The sequence below is a fragment of the Macaca mulatta genome, chromosome 8 (assembly GCF_049350105.2).
Source record: "Macaca mulatta isolate MMU2019108-1 chromosome 8, T2T-MMU8v2.0, whole genome shotgun sequence".
Lineage (NCBI taxonomy): Eukaryota > Metazoa > Chordata > Mammalia > Primates > Cercopithecidae > Macaca > Macaca mulatta.
In genome coordinates, this window is record NC_133413.1 from 25,344,185 (window position 1) to 25,359,869 (window position 15,685).

The 15,685-nt window shown below is 40.3% G+C and overlaps 1 pseudogene; it reads right to left on the minus strand.

Annotated features, from left to right (window-relative positions):
- Positions 1–13,405: 13,405 nt before the first annotated feature.
- Positions 13,406–14,978, minus strand: LOC100427434 (SIN3-HDAC complex-associated factor pseudogene; annotated as a pseudogene).
- Positions 14,979–15,685: the final 707 nt, after the last annotated feature.

Consider the following 15,685-nt stretch of genomic DNA (forward strand, 5'->3'; position numbering starts at 1 on the left):
GTAAATATGGCTCTTAGATCTTTCTCAATGTATGATACTGGTCCAATAGACCATAACAACTTCTTCAGGGAACAGGATTTCCTTGAAGCAGAATCTATGGAGTATCAAACAGGGCTCACAGTGCTTTAGGAGTTGCTTCCGAGGTCATTTCAGAATGCTCTCCTCAGAACTCCTTGTCAAAAATTATTAGGACATTTGGGTATATACCACTAAGATCTGAATATCAATAAACGTGAAAGCCAAACATAGATTTTTTTTTTTCAAATGAGAACAGAGTCAGGATGATTCTTCATGGGCAATAAACAGATAATAGGCAAGGAGAAGTAATTAAAAAAGAGTTTGTGCAGCCAAACCAAATATATTAAGCAACAAAGCTATGATAATAATACTGGTTACTATACAGTAAAGTAGAAATTGCTGATTTTAGACAGAGGGAACACAGATATTATTCCAATATATTCTAGCATATTGAGAAATGATTAACTTGACTGGTGAAGTTCACCCCTCCCTGTGATATAACAGGACATGAATAATTGCCTCTCCTCAGCTGTGCCTATGGGACTATGGCATAGCTTTACAAGACCCTGCTCAACTTTTATGTTAGTTTCCTGTGGTTGCTGTAACAGAGTATTACAAACTGGGTGGCTAAAAACAACAGAAATGTATTCTATTGCCATTCTGGAAGCCAGAAGTCAGAAATCAAGGTGTCCACAGGGCCGTCCACACTCCTCTAAAACCTGTATGAGAGTCTGGGCCTGTGGCTCACGCCTACAATCCCAGCACTTTGGGAGGCCAAGGTGGGTGGATGACTTGAGGTCAGGAGTTTGAGACCAGCCTGGACAACATGGTAAAACTTCTACTAAAAATACAAAAATTAGCTGGGTGTTGTGGCATGCACCTGTAGTCCCAGCTAATCAGGAGGCTAAGGCAGGAGAATTGCTTGAACCTGGGAAGTGGAGGTTGCAGTGAGCCGAGATCATGCCACTGCACTCCAGTCTGGGCAACAGAGTGAGACTCCATTACAAAGCAAAAAACAAAAAACAAACCAACAAACCCTGTATTGGAGGATCCCTGCAGCCTTTTCCTAGCTTCTGGTGATTTGTTGGTTACCCGTTACCTTTCTTGGTTTGCAGGTGCACAGTTTAAGTCTCTCTTCCTTTTATCCTATGTCATTCTCAGCGAGTATGTCTTCGCTTGGCATTCTCTTCCTTGTCTCTCTCTTTCCCCTTCTGGACAGCAATCACATTGGATTAAACATGCGCCCAAATCCAGTAGGGTTTTTATCTTAACTACATCTGCAGGACCCTATTTTCCAAATAAGGTTGCCTTCTGAGGTACTGGGGGTTGAGTCTCTAACATATCCTTTTGGGAGTCATATGCAATCTGAAACAGCTCCCATCCCTTCAATATCACTCTTCACTCTGTATTTGTGTAGTTGGCAGGTTTCTAGCCTCCAACTTGCGCCTGCACCATCCTGACCCTTACCATAGGCCACCTGATACTGTCATCTGTTCTGCACTGTGTCATCTGCTCTATGTCTTGCCCTCTGATTGTATTGTAACTCTTTGGTAAAGAATTCTTACTCAAACTTATTTCTCACAAAGCACTTAAAACAGTGATTTGCTATCAATAGCACCTTCTACTCTTAGAGCAACTTTATACTTTAAAAAATTCTTTCACATACATTATCTGGCATGCTTCTTTTAACCTTCCTGTGTGGTAGATTGGATTGATGGTATTATCCTAATTTTATGTCAAAGGGGATTAAGATCCAGAGAGGCGAAGTGACATGCCAAAATACTGAGACAGGTGGCTTGGGCTAGTCTCAGCACCTTGCATTGAAAAACTTCTTCTTATTCTCATTCTGTATAATTTGATTTGTAATGAACCAAGAGTCCTTCTGGGAAAACAAAACAAAACAACATAAAACTCCTTACTCTCAAGGCGAAGTGCCTGCAACGAATGAGAGGAGGGAGGGGAAAATGGCTGAATCTAAAGTCTGTCTTTTCTGTGAGTGCAAGCAGGCTGGAAGAAAGTTGCAAAACCACACAGCCTTCCTGTTTCCTCAATCAATTCTTGCTTTTTTCCTCCAGCATAGCAATGAAAAAACCTTGACTTTTCTTAAATTTCTGACCCCATGACCTATTCCCACAGTCTGAGATGGCTATTTCTCTGCCTTTTTTTTTTTTTTTTTTAAATAAAAAGTATCCAGTGTAAACTCCTTCAACATCCTTCCACCTACCTGAAAAAAGTCTAGAAGTGGGGAGGAGAGGAGAAAGGGTGAATGTGAACGGGGACAGAAGTTAATGGTATCTGACTAAAGGTCAGTTGACTAGAGCTGCATTAGCTGGAAGGACTGTGCAGCCTCTTTGGGCACAGCCATAGAGGGTCCCTAGCCCCAGGGAGCTGCGCGGGGATAGGAGGCAGCCTGCTTTGAGCACGAAGGTGGCAGAGGAAGGAGCCCCTGTTTGAGAAGAAGCTCTCATGCTGTGAACACCTCCTTCCACTTTTCCACTTCTTTCTCTCTTTACTGGAACTCATGAAGGAGAACTTGAAAATCATAATTAGCTTGGAGAAGATAAAAGAGGTCCTCCTTGGTGGGAGGGTGAGGAGAGCGATGGAGAGGGAGAATGAGACTTTAGACAGGGAGGGAGAGGAGGAGGAGAAGGAGGAGGAGGAGGAGGAGGAGGAGGAGAGAGAGAGACCAACCGCTGGCACACAGAGTAAAAGACGTAGATAGTACTAAGGAGAAAAACTTAGCAGCTTTTCTCTGACCATGATAAGCTGCTAGTTACAGTGTGAGGTGATGCTTGCTACTCCAAAAGGATGTATTGTAACCAGGCTTTTATACTGTGAATTCTCTCCTTGATACTTTTGCTTCCAGACTTCCTCTCTATTCCTATAGGCTGAGTACCATCTAGCAGGGACTAGGAAGGTGGTTTCACAATTAAATTGAGAGAGGAGAAGGGGGGAGAATGAGAGAGATCATATCAACTATCATGGAAAAACTTAAGTTGAAAGGCACTCCAAGTTTAGATATACAATCTGTTTGCATAAATGAGGAATGCAAAGAAAATTTGGGGACAGATTCTTCGAGAGTGTATGACAAGCTAAGCTGTGGTTTGGGCTCTTAGAAGAATGCTAAAACCCCAAATGAAAAGCCAGGCAGAAGAAGAGCAAGGCTTGCATGCAAGATATTTCTATCTGCTCTACATACCCACCCTCTCCTCATGCCTGTGTGCACTCTGTGACACACACACACTTGTCCTCATGCACACACATACACACACCAGTCTTCTCTAACACTCCTAGACCTGAATTTTAGCCAGAATCTAAGGACTGGAGCTCTGAGCAGGGGCAGGGTTACCTCCACTGTCCTAGCTCAGCTGTAATCCAACGATCCTCATTCACAAGTGAACTAGGGGATCTTGAAAATATATGTTACAAGTCTTGAGGGTTCCAGGAGCCTCAGGACTCTAAAAGCAATGAGGGATTCAGGCCATGTGTCCATGTGCTATGATGACAAAATAGACCAAGGGTAATGAAAGGTTATTAGCATGGAATAAAAGTTGAAGCTTGGAACTCAGGAGGCCTGAGTGCAACCTGTACCTCTTCTCTAAGCAAAGTGCTGTCTTCTGTATCTATTTCCCCTTCTGCAAAGAAATGTATTTTCCTGTGTTTTAGCCAGTGTTTCTCAAACTGTAATGGGCGTACAAGGCACCAGGGATATTGCTAATGGGAAGATCCTGATTCAGCAGTTCTGGGGTAGGCCTTGGGGGTCTACATTTATAATAAGATCCCAAGCTGCCAGTAACCTACATAACACCTTTGCCTGAATTAGAAAAGGTTTCTCCCTCTGGGCAGATGCAGTCCAGTGGGTGCCTTTGTAAAAGGAATTCTTTTCCTGTGCAGTTTTACTAGTGATGTGCAGGATGTATTTCAGTCCCTGCATTTCTTAGGACAGTGCCTTTGAGCAGTGCACAAGTTGCCCATCTGCACATGGCAGTCCTCACCACGTAGACAGATGTCTCCTGGACTACTGCGAAGACAGCCTTGCTTCTGATCCACCTGAGATGTTCTGCTACTCTCCTTCCTTCACAGCACAACTCAGCCAAGCCCATCAAGGCATTTATTGTAACTCTCATTCTTTTAGAAATACCTGTTTTGTTTTGCTTTGTTTTCCAGAGACTGCCAGAATGACATGTAGGAATGAACTTATTCCTTCTCTACTTAAAGAAGAGAGCTTGGGCCTTGGTTCCTCACCCTCCAACGTACCCCTACTTAGCCTAGCGCTCTCTCTAAGGGCTACATGGCTGATCCCCTCTACTGCTTTTGCTGGAGTTCTTGCCTCTGGGGTTTTGTATCTCACATCATTTATTAATTCAGGATCTAAACAACTAAGCTCCTGTACCTGGTCTCAGTACGTGATTATTATGTGGTTTTCTCGGATCTTTTGTTTTTCATCAAATATTACCCCTCCTTTACATGGGATCAGACATAAAGGCAAATAGCCAATTGCTTGAGATTTCACTAAGCTTGGTGTTTACCTTGGATGGTAGCATTCAGTGAGGTGTCCAACTCTGAAAGGTTTTCTTAGCCACACCCCTGCCTGGGCTGCCTTGTTCTGTCCTGTCTATCACTGGGGAGAAATTTAAAAATATGTATTTGTCTCCCCAGCGTTGCTGAATTCTTTTCCTTTATAGGAGCTTAAGGTCAAGGCTGGGAGAACAATGGACCCAGTTAGGAGAAGCACCCACAGCAAAACTTTGAGGTCAGCTGTCCTGGGCTTTCTTTGAAGGGTTTGGTGCTACGTATTCACATATCTCTTGAAAAGAAACTTTCTGCCAAGGACAGAAAATTCTGATTTCTCTTAAGTAGCAGATTGAAAGGAGCAACAAAGTGGCACAGGAAGATCACCGTGCTGAATCTGGAGGGTTAGGTTCTATTAACTCTGGCTACTTGCTCAAATTTTCTGTTATATCTGTATAACGATGCAATAGAATTAATAACTTTAAAGGTAGCTTCTAGTTTTAAAGTTGTAATACTCTATGAAATTTGTTGGCTTTAACAATGTATTTTCTGTGAAGCTAAATTTATGGGGTTAAAAAAACCCCTGCATTTTGAAACAGTGGACTAATTTGTAATCTAATTTATTTAACCGAGGATAACTTTGAAAAAGTTAGTTACATTATATTTTAGTTCAGAAATAATGGATTTGGGGCTTTAAGAAGTTCTAATTTCATTGCTATTTGGCCCCAGAGTTCAGAAGTTGAATTCCTACCAATAATAAAAGACCGTGGTGCCAGAGTATGGTATATGAACAATTGTGTTTGACACAAAGTGATCAAGTTATTTTTAATTTAGTTTACTTATTGGAAACAAGTCAGTCATTTGAATAATATTCAAATGTGTGTAAATCAAACTGATGTAAACAAAAAAATGATCTCTCTCAAAGACCAAAACCAAATAGAAAAAAGATATTAACAGACTGGACTGCACACAGAAAGGAATATACAAATGGTTCTTGAACACATTAATAGATGTTCAATTTCACTCATCATAAGATAAATGCAGGCCGGGCGCGGTGGCTCATGCCTGTAATCCCAGCACTTTGGGAGGCCGAGGTGGGCGGATCACAAGGTCAGGAGATCGAGACCACCCTGGTTAACACGGTGAAACCCCATCTCTACTAAATATACAAAAAAACTAGCCAGATGAGGTGGTGGGCGCCTGTAGTCCCAGCTATTCGGGAGGCTGAGGCAGGAGAATGGCGTGAACCCAGGAGGCCAGAGCTTCCTGTGAGCCAAGATCGTGCCGCCGCACTCCAGCCTGGGCAGCAAAGCGAGACTCTGTCTCAAAAAAAAAAAAAAAAAAAAAAAAAAAAAAAAAAAAAAAGATAAATGCAAAATAAAACTATCCCAGGTTACCACTTATCACCTATAAGGTTAGCAAGGATCAGAAAGTTTGATAACACAGCCTAAATTATCTACCAGTAAGAGTGTGTTTAAATAAATTATGATATATCAATACAATGAAATAATATTCAGATGTAAACAAAAAAGTAAAAATTTAAAAAAAAAACCCCAAAATAAGAAAGCTTTTCTATGTACTGATAACAGGAAAGTTTCCAAAACAAGATTGAAATATAGGACAAGAAAGTAATGGTGTGTACAGCATGTCATCGTTTGTTTGGTTTGTATAAATAGTTGGGATGGGTTTCTTCTTTAGTTACATACATCTGTTTTCTCTCTGGCTTCTTGCTGAGGGTGATAGTTGTGATCAACCATGATGTACTTCACAGTGTGAATGAGATGCAGGCACAACGAGGAAGGCTGTTCTCTGGTGTGTTGGACATTTGTGTGTTTCCTTCCTTGAAGGAGATCCTCCTTTCTTTTTTCCTCCATGTCTGCTGCAGCAGGTGGTATAGACTAGAGTCCCTTTCAATGCTACTCTGATGCTCCATTAGTCTCTCCCACCTACTGCTTTTAGAGTGCAGTTACATCTTGGGCATACAGGATGCCCAGAGGGATGGAAGTGGGGCTGGGGGTGGGAAGAGCTTAACTGGCACAGTTATTCCAGGAAGAGCTCCAGAGCTAGATTTTCCAATCAAAGGGGCATAGAGTTATTGCAAGAAAAATATATGTCACTGATGGAAACACAGGGAAATATATTACAAGGAACCTGTGAGCCAAATTTCAGAACTTTCTGGATCAATTGAAATCAAGAAAATAGTTAATTCTCTTTCATTACGTGCCCCATAATCACTCCCAGTGGCTCACAATTTTTCTTCCTATTTGCCCCAAGCTTGGATCTTCTCTGATACTCTCTAGGAAGGAGTTGCATTTGCTTCTGATATTTTGTTTTGTGACTTTCCTGCTTTGCTTTCTCTGACCATGCAATCTCATTTTAAAAAATTTCCAGCACCGTCATTGTTCTGATCTTTCAAAAATATATTTTCTGACCTTTCAGTAGGGACTTGGGAGGGAGGAGGGTTATGACTGAGAGAACTCTTTCTGGCTTAATGGTGCATCTTGAGGGTTTGAAGTGTGGGGGCCAGAGGAACACAAGGTTGAGATATTACTTTCCCTGGCACCTTCTCTGCCAGGTTGCCCACACCTTTGTAAATAGCTCCTTTACTAAACTCTCACACTACCCATTTTGAGAGTGCTTCTTGCAGGGCCCCTGACTGATATGAACCCCATTTATAAGACAAAGAATAATTGACAGCTGTCAACATTTGTAAGATTTTTGGTTCATGTGGTTTTCTTAAAGTCCAGCTTATATACAGTATTACCCAGACTATAGAGAGTACGGAGAAAAATTTTACTTTTGTCTGGCTACTATGAGCTAGAGGTTAGGCAGTGTATTAGTCAGCGTTCTCCAGAGAAACAGAACCAATAGGATCTTTATAGACACATAGATATTGGCCGGTTGTGGTGGCTTATGCCTGTAATCCCAGCACTTTGGAAGGCCAAGGCAGGTGGATCACTTGAGGTCAGGAGTTGGAGAGCAGCCTGGTGAACATGGCAAAACCCCGTCTCTACTAAAAATGCAAAAATTAGCTGGACATGGAGGTGTGTACCTGTAGTCTCAGTTACCTGGGAGGCTGAGGCAGGAGAATTGCTTGAATCCAGGAGGCAGAGGTTGCAGTGAGCCAAGATCGTGCCACTGCACTCCAACCTGGGTGACAGAGCGAGACTCTGTCTCAAAAAAAATCTATCTATATATTATCTATCTATCTATCTATCTATCTATCTATCTATCTATCTATCTATCTTTATATGAAGGACTGGCTCAAGCAATTGTGGAGGCTGAGAAGTCTCTTGATATGCCATCTGTCTACAAGCTGGCAGCCCAGGAAAACCAGTGGCATTGTTCCAATTCAAGCTCAAAGGCCTTAGAGTCAGGGGAGCCAATAGGGTCAATTCCATTCTGAGTCTGAAGGTCCACGTAACCAGCAATGTTGATGTTGGAGGGCAGGAGAAGATGGATGTCCCAGCTCAAAAAGACACAGCAAATTCCTTCTGCCTGTGCCTTTTTGTTCAATCCTTGACACATTGGTAAGGGTGGATCTTCTTAACTCAGTCTATTGATTCAAATGCTAATCTCTTCCATAAACATTGTCAGGGACACACCCAGAAATAATGTTTTACCACCTATCTGGACATGCCATGGCCCAGTTGAGTTAATACATGAAATTCACCATCACAGGGAGATTCAAAGTCATTCATTCACACATTCACTCTGCTAAGCCCTTATTTGGCTCCTGTCACATCATAAACTCTGGTTAGACCACAAAGAATATATAAAAGAAGGAGTGTATGGGATCTCTGCCCACAATGTGTTTCAAGCTGTTGATGAAAGCAAGACACTCACAAAAGAAAGAAACACAGAGTAATATAGGAGATGTGATTATAAAAATGGTTTATTAAAAGAAATTCTAGCACACAAAAGCTCAAAGAGTCATCAAGTATGGTTTTCATATTGGCGGATAAGGTCCCAGAAGTTAAGTGACTAGTCTGGGGTTGGAATCACAGCTGATACCTTGAGCCCAAGTCTTCCATCGTGTTCTTCCAGCTGCCGCCTCCCTACCCTACACTGACTACCTCCCCTTTAACAAATATTCTGTTTACATGGGTGGCGTCATATTCCATGAAGTTAATCTAAGGCAGGATTATGGCTAACTGAAACTTTTAACAAGTACACAAGAACTTGTACATATGTGAATTATGGTAGTTTATATGTAATTTTAAAATATTGCAGCCACAGTTACTTTATAATCACAGGTGTGATGTCCAGTGTAATTAGGGTGGATCAAGAACCAAAGAGAGGGAGAGTTTTGGTCTTCTGACAGCCAGGGGAATCCCTCACCACAACTCTTGCATGGGGCAACGCTTTTTCTGGCATTATGTTCAGGCATTACTGGTGGTTATGTATATTGGCGTGACCTCTAAGAAGTGCAACCACTCTTGTTGTATGGATGCATCATCAAGGAGATCCTGTTCCCCATGGGAGCTTCAGAAATATACGTGTCTTTTAGAGCAAGAGGGCAGAAGCAAGAAGGACCAACGCCCTCCTGAAGGTCCCAGTCACTGCTGACTTGCCAGTCTCCCTTGTGGTAGGATTTCTAATTAGACTCCACAGCCCTTCTCTGATCTTCAGAGAACTCCTGTTATTTCTTGGTAGAATTTCCAATGACTCTTGGCCTTTCAGACATTAACAACCCTAAACACCGACATCCAGGAAGAAAGTGGTGTTTGGAGATCCTATATGGCTCCAACTGTGACTGGTACCAGGTGAGCTGATGGTGCAGCTCTTGGAGGACACCCTCTATCCCTGTGCCCCTGCGTACACGTGGAGACAACTTCTGTCATCCACTAACACCTCGACAGGACACCTCAGGGCTTCACTTGTGGGATCTGATAGCAGATATTTATGCAGATAAAAGTACAGCAGATTCCTTCTGCCTCTGCCTTTTTGTTCAATCCTTGACACATTGGTGCCAAGGATAAAAGCAGAAATACTTCTGCTCCCTAACTGAGGAGAAATAGACACATATATAAAAATATTTATGTGTGACTATTTCCATTTTCCTTGATATGGAACACCATATTTAAAAATGTGATCATAACTTTGTAATCAAGGATATAATATATAAGATAAAAGGAGTGAAAAACATAACTAAATATGATTTATCACAGGAGTGTTGGAATTGTTTAACATTAAAAGATTCTCCAGTGAAATTGACCATAGTAGCATATGGAAAAGACAAAAGAACATACAATTATTTTTATAGATTCTGATCAAATCTTTGGTATAAAAGTTGATATCATACATGATGAAAGCAAACACAAAATCAAAATAGTTTTTTCCCAATTATGAATAAAAAGTAATTTGATAAAATATTTTAAACAAAATGTCAAAGTAAACCTCATAATGAATGGCCAAATACTAAAAATATTTCTGTATAATTGGAAACAAGTCAAGGATATCCCCAGTTGCTACTTTTATTCATCATTTTACTGAAGGTCCTACCAACTTAATGAGATAAGGAGTATAAGTAAAGGGAATATAGACTAGAAAGGAAAAAATAAAATTGTCAATGCAGACAGTACTATACACAAAACATTCCAGTGACTCCCACAAACTGTTAGAAAGAATAATAATTATTGAATGTTTTGTCAATTGCCCCCAAAAACACAGCATTCTGTACACCAGCAACACAGAAGTAGAAAAATGCAACTTGAAAAAAGATACCATTTTGAAGCATAACAAAAAACAATAAGGTACCTGGGAATAAACTGAACAAAAGATGTTTAAAAATCTTATGAAGAAAAGGATAAAATATTCTGGAAGGAAATAAGTTAAATGCAAGTAAATTAAGTAAAAATGACAATCCTCCCCTAAACAAATCCCCAAATGCAATGTAATTTCCTTTTTATTTTATCTTGTGTTTTTATTTCCATAGGTTTTTGAGACTAGGTGGTATTTGGCTACATAAGTTCTTTAGTGGTGATTTATGAGATTTTGGTCCACGTATCACCCGAGCAGTATACACTGAACCCAATTTGTAGTCTTTTATCCCTCACCTGCTTCCCATCCTTTCCCCCCAAGTCCCCAAAGTCCATTTTATCATTCTTACGCCTTTGCATCCTCGTAGCTTAGCTCCCACTTATGAGTGAGAACATACAATGTTTGGTTTTCCATTCCTGAGTTACTTCACTTGGAATAATAGTCTCCAAGCTCATCCAGGTGTCTGTGAATACCATTAATTCATTCCTTTTTATGGCTGAGTAGTATTTCATCATATATATATATCTTATATATATATTATATATATATATATCACAGTTTCTTTATCCACTCGTTGATTGATGGGCATTTGGGTTTGCTCCACATTTTTGCGATTGTGAATTGTGCTGCTATAAACATGGGTGTGCAATGAAATGTTTTCATATAATGACTTCTCGTCCTCTGGGTAGATACCCAGGAGTGGGATTACTGGATCAAATGGCAGTTCTACTTTTAGTTCTTTAAGGAATCTCCACACTGTTTTCCATAGTGATTGTACTAGTTTACATTCCCACCAGCAGTGTAGAAGTGTTCCCTTTTCACCACATCCACACCAACATCTATTATTTTTTTATTATGGCCATTCTTGCAGGAGTAAGGTGGTATCCCATTGTGGTTTTGATTGGCACCCAAATGCAATGTAATTGCAATCAAAGGTTTTATTGAGGGTTGTATGGCATATTCCTAACAAAGAAGGTAAAGTCCTAGCTCCCAGGATCTGTGAATGTGACCCTATTTGGACATAGAGTCTTCACAGATGTAATTAAGTTAAGATGAGGTCATATTAGATCTCGCCCTAATCTTTATAGGAAGGCCACATGAAGACACAGAGACACACACAAGGAAGAAGGCTGGGTGATGTTGGCTGTGTGAGGATGGACACAGAGATTGGAGTGATACAGTTACAAGCCAAAGAACGCCAACCACTGCTAGAAACCACCAGAAGCTCAGGGAGAAGCATGGAACAGATTCCCTGCTCCCGGTCCCCAGAAGGAACCAACCTGCTGATACACCCTTTCGGACTTCTGGCCTCCAGAAGTGTGAAAGAACAAATTTCTGTATTTTAAAAAAAGTTTATAATAAGACTAGACTTATTCAATTCCCAGTAAAAGTTTTGATTATAAGTAGCCAACAGTATAAAAAGTACAATATAGGTCTGTAGATTTCTAATATGTTAATACAAAGTGCATGACTGCATATAGTACATCCCACAGGCGAAGAGAGGTGGAAGGGGAAGAAGAAGACTGTGGCTGAGGTCTAGTAATAAACAAATAAATACAGGAGTAGAGATGATCCATAGTATAGTATATTCTACCACTAATACTGCAGCCAACATATACAAAAAAAATTTTCAAAATAACTCAGGAGGATGATAATGGCTGGACTTTTGTAATTTGCCTCAAAGACTAGGGGAGAGCCGACCCAGCTCACTGTATAGTCTGTGCATATGGTGGCTTGTAGCATGTAAGGTTTTCCCAAAAGAAGGAATTATAGAATGTTTAGATTCAGAACTATAAAACTGCAGGGTGCCCATAAAAGGTGGCTCACTACTTATTGTTATACTATCCAATATTTAAAATGGAGTTTAAAAAATAAGCACTGAGTCTTGTTACTACAAGGCAGGCAAGTGCTTCTCCCTCATTATGAAAAGACTGAACTGGTGATACTTTTTCCTGAACATTCAGAAAAGAGGCAGTAAGAGTGCTTTGGTTTGGGTTCGAGTGAGAGGCTTTTCTTGAGGCTTTTAGGATTGAAGAGCTCTAAGTTCAGGTTATCTCAATGTTCAGAAAGCCTGAATAAAAGGAGCGAAACCAAAACCAACCCACTTAACATGAACACAAACCTCTTTTCTTTTAGTAAAATTTGCTTTTAATACAGAGTGAAAGAAAATAAAAACCTAATAGGCTGGAACAAGTCAAACACTCACTCTACACAGATAAAAGCCTTCACAAAGGTCAACTGAAGTAATCCAGAGCTGAAACTGAATTGTGCAGACTTTCAATGAAGTCATCAAAGTCATGTAACACAAGCAAAAGTCGATTATTTACAAACTCAGCAAGCCCTCTAAGAAATGTGCCCCAGGTAGCATTAACCTTTGTTTTGTGCCATCCTGAAGACTTGCACATTGTATTTTTCGGATAGTTTAACATTTTTAATAGGGTGTGTTCTCTACCATGTGATAATGCTTTGGCCCTATTCCTGCAGGGTCTCACCTGTCTTGCCATTTCCCCAAGAGAAGCTTTGATTCTGCTTTAGAAGTTTCACGTACACTAAAATCTTTATCAAATGTTAATATGAAGGGAGATAGCACAGGATGCAACGTATAGCATCAAGTTACCTGTCTATATATTGAGAAATTACTTTCTCCTCCAAGGTATTTGCAACAGAAAGCTCAGTCTGTCCTGCTTGATAATCAGTAGTACAGGTTGAATCATCAGAACCGAGGCAAGACCTATATTTCAAAATTATAAACAGCTACCTCTAGGGGCAAGTCCATGTTACTGAGTTATGACAAATTTATTATCATAAGGGAAAACAAGTGTAGTCAGCCATCTTAAAAAATGCCCCAACCACTGGTTCTCAATACAGAAAGATTAAAAACTACAGTTTATCATAAACAAATTCCATCTTTGTCCCCTGAAACTCCCCTAGTTTCATTCATTAGAAGGGGATTTAAAAAAAAAAAGAGTGAAAGAGTACTTTACAGCAGCATTCAGCTTTCCTATGAAATAGTCAGCGTCGTAAATATTATATACAACTCTTTTTTTAGTGAGCTAGACACTGGCTTCAAAGTTGGTGGGACTGAGGGAAAATCAACCCATTGAAAACTATTCTAGACGTTGTCTTTTGGCAGAATAGCAGGTATCCAAGTTAAAAATAGGACGGTCAGTTTGTTGCTTTGTGGTCTTTTCAAAATTTAGATTTTTTTTTTTGTTCCCCTTTTACATGAAAACCTCAGTCTCCACTCCTGAGTGGGGATGGGCAGAGGCTCTGGCCTCTGCTCCTCTGGCTTCTGGCTTCTCAGCAGATGCTTTTCTCTTTTTTCCTTTTTTTTGGAGACAGGGTCTCACTCTGTCACCCAGGCTGGAGTGAGTGAGGTGGCATAATCTCAGCTCACTGCAACCTCTGCCTCCCGGGTTCAAGTGATTCTCCTGCCTCAGCCTCTTGAGTAGCTAGGATTACAGGTGCACCACTACGCCCGGCTAATTTTTGTATTTTTAGAAGAGACGGAGTTTCACCATGTTGATCAGGCTGGTCTCGAACTCCTGACCTTAGGCAATCTGCCCACCTTGGCCACTCAAAGTGCTGGAATTACGGGCATGAGACACAGTGCCTGGCCCAGCTTCTTTCTTTTGACTGCAGCAAGGCTTGAAGAGATGTGTGTAGATGAGGACTTCCCCAAAACAGTCTTTCTAGATGACCTCACAGCGTCTCTTCTGTGTTTTCCAGTATGTGAGCTCTAAAACGGAAAAAAACGGGCATTCTGTCAGAACCAGAAACCACCTCTCTGTCTGAGCTGTCATCTAACTGGTTACTGTTACAAGGAGATTGAGCTGCGGACGCATCTGAGGTGGTATTGTGAGCATCAGAATTAGGACGTTCAAATTTCTTCTGCAGTTTACTGATCTGGATGCTTTTTATCCTGTTTCCAGATAGAGTTTTCACTTTCTTTGGTTTCAATGCACGCTTTATACTGGGTCCAGGCCTTGTAACTACCACATGACTCTAGTTTTTTTTTTTTTGTTTGTTTTTTTGTTTTTTTTTTTAATCCTGCTGGCACCTTCTTCCATCATTTTACAAGCAGGACACAGGCATTGCAGATGTCTCCTGAACAGGTCTCATAATCCAAAACGGCTCTGGAAGTCCTTTTCATAGCATTTACTGTCAGTGAATCAAGAACTGGAGGACTTAGCTCTGCAGATACAGCAGCCCCCTATATGCTGGTACATCTTTGGCTTATGAAAATCAAACATCTTTTCTTCCGGGCAATAGTCTTCCAAAAGCAGCTGTTCCACGAGCCATAACGTCCCCAAGGTGAGGAGTGCACACTGGGCCAGCCCCGCCTCAAGCACCCCCTCCTCCTCAACTGCCTTGTCTAGCCAAATTTCTGTAATTTTTAAGCCACCCAGTTTGTGACGCTTTGTTGCAGCCATTCTAGGAAACTAGTACAGGTTTCAAACTTGACAAACTGATTATAAATCCTATTAAAGAATAAAAGACTAAAAATAAACAAGAGGGAGGAAATGGAGGAGAACTTGCTCTATCAAGTATCAAGACTTGCTGTAAAGCTATGGTTATTGGAACAGTTTTGATATTGACACACAGTTTCTAAGACAAATGACCTAAGCACAGGTCATTTGTCCACTTACTTATAAGTGGACACTTGAAATATGACAGACGAGACATCGAAATGAATGGAAAAGGATGAGTCAATAATAGTGTTGAAACATTGGTTGTAAGTGGATCTATAAAACCAGATCCTTATATCCTACACAAAAGGAAACTGTAAATGGATTAAATACTTAAATGTGAAAAGCAAACTCTAAACCATGTAGGAGAAAATAGAGAAAATCTTTAACTTCAGGTAGACCAAAACAGAAAAGATTCGACTATAAACAAAAAACAAAATGCCTTTAGTAAATTTTGTGCATGCAAAAAGAAAAAAGATTTTACTATAATGGCAAAAAGAATAAATTAGGCTATATTAAAATTTAAATGTCTTCAACAAAGGACATCATAAAGTGCAAAGAAAGAAAATCCACTGATCAGGAGAAGAAATTTGTAATCCATATTCCTAGGATCCACAGAGAATGACTAAAAATAGAAAAGGCAAAGCAAAAAAATCTAATAGAAAAATAGACAAATGACATGAAGAGGCATGACATGAAGAGGAATCCCTAATGGCTAATACATTTATAAAAGTATTCTCAACCTCACAACAATCTGGAATAAGAAAATTAGAATAACAGTGAGAATGATTTTATTCCTGTAAGATTGGGAAAATGAAAGTCTAATTACACAAAGTGTTAGGGAAGATGTATGGAAAAAGGAACTTTCATCCTTTGCTGGTGGGTGGGTAAACTGAAAGAACCACTTTGGAGAAGAATTTGGC